The 2,036-nt window shown below is 41.7% G+C and overlaps 1 pseudogene; it reads right to left on the bottom strand.

Annotated features, from left to right (window-relative positions):
• Positions 1–552: 552 nt before the first annotated feature.
• On the bottom strand, positions 553–1,684 carry LOC100603429 (annotated as a pseudogene).
• Positions 1,685–2,036: the final 352 nt, after the last annotated feature.

The raw sequence follows: 2,036 nt of genomic DNA, 5'->3' as shown, positions 1-2,036 counted from the left end.
CTATAGCAAAGTGCAGACACCTACTCTTCTTACCCCAGCACTCAGCTTCCACAACACTCAAAACTATTTTTCGTCTCTTTTGTAATTTTAATCGAAGTATTACTATTCATTTTTTTAAACTGTCTTATAAGCACCACATTTTAATATCTAAGTCAATATTGGGGGAAAGAAACACCACCAAGAACTTCCCTCCAGAACAAAACAATGATGTTCATTCCTCCAAACATCCAAATGGAAAGTCTGTCACAACCAAAACAACAAAAAAAGCCCATGGAGAAACAAAAAGTAACAAAAATCACATTCTAGGGTGTTAGTGCATTTGGCAGTCCTTGCTGTGCTGTCAAACCATCCTTTAGCTGGCTTTCAAAAAAAATAACACCCTAAGTTCATCAAAATATACATTTGCCATTTGATTTTTAAAATTAAAAATAATAATTAAAAAGAAAACTTCAAGGAATTCACCATCAATTGCCTGACTTGTTTCAATGTCATGTACAGCATATGGAAGTGAAAAAGGCCATTGCAGCACATGTGATTAAGGGATATTCATCTTCAGGGTTTAGCTTTCTTCCAGACAGCATAAAATACCTACAATTCAAAGTTTGAAGGGACATAGACGATCTCCTTTGAGAATTCCACAAGGCAATACAGGCACCCAAGCTGTTCTTCATAGAGTGGCAGGGCTTCTGTCAGATTGACACAATTTCCCTGTGTAAAATATTTCCCATCCTGTTTCAATACATTCATTCAGGGGTCAAAAGTCAGTCTGAGAAACTCCCATGTGGAATCTTGTTCCAGAGATGTGGAGATTGGAACAGCTGTCAAATTGTTAGTCACGCAATCCAATTCTCTCCCTTCTTTGGTGTGCCTCTTCAGTATTGGAATGCAGTCTTCTATCAGAGCCTGATAGCAGCCTCCTTTAAGATTATCTACAACATCACCACATGTTTTTTGCATATATTTCTTACATCCATCAATCACCATTTGGTCAATCTCTACCACAGTGACCATCTTTGATTTTAGTTTGACTATTTCACATAATATGCCCCCATCTCAGCCTCTGAGAATCAGTACCTCTTTGCCAGTGTAATCTGCTTTGCTGCTGCCCATGATGGCCCAGGTATATGCCAAATCACTCTGCCAAATCAACATCCCTACTAAGGATGAGAATATTTCCAAATTGCTTCTAGTGTAGAATTGTAATGTTCCAATAAGGTGAATCTTCATTGTACACCACTTCATCTATGTCATATTCAACCAGGCGACCATTGGTGGTGGACCAATGTCTGTTGACGGCCCCTCTTCAAACTACAGGTGGTAATCGCTTCACCAGCCCAGTACTGTCTTGACTCAGTTCTTTCATTCTTTTTTCTACTTTGTTCGAAAGACCATCGATCTCTTCTTTGCCCTGCAAGTCATCATTGTAACTCTGAAGGTCCAGCAACACCAATCCATGTAGGTAAACTCTCAAATTGGCAAAGATGCTGTTTTTGTGTTTCCGTTTGTAGGTTGCTAACTAGCCATAGACCTGCCAGGTATGCACTGACTCCACTATCCCCTGCTCCTGGAAAATGGACTGGAGGCCTTTTAGAATGGTCTTGCCGCCAGCTTTGGCACCCAGCATGAAGTTGATCTTGCTGTGCCATGCTGCTGTCACCGTGAGGTGAGGCCCTCCCTGTGCCATGCCTCCGGTAGGTGGGCATGCCCATGTCAGGCTGTGGCCCCTGGGAGTCAAAACAGTATGTTTTGAGCCTACCAGTGTTCATCTTGTTAAGCCCTTAATGCCTACTTGTATCAGTGAACACAAGAAGCCCCAAAATCTCAAGTGCTTTTCTCATCTCTTGCATTCTAATACTCATAAGGCTCAGCACATCCAGTATTCTGTCCCTTTCTCACTATCTAACTCCTGAAACCCTCTGCCTATGCCTCCTGGACTTTGAAGCCCACCGTTATCAAAATGCCCAATATCCTCAACCTCATCTCCAAGTGTTCTCTTCACCTTTTTATTCTCATGGAAGTATGGCTTGCCCTCCTAA

This window comes from Nomascus leucogenys, chromosome 18, assembly GCF_006542625.1.
Source record: "Nomascus leucogenys isolate Asia chromosome 18, Asia_NLE_v1, whole genome shotgun sequence".
In the NCBI taxonomy this organism is placed as follows: domain Eukaryota; kingdom Metazoa; phylum Chordata; class Mammalia; order Primates; family Hylobatidae; genus Nomascus; species Nomascus leucogenys.
Note: the sequence above shows the minus strand (reverse complement) of the source record. Positions and strands in the feature narration are given on the sequence as shown.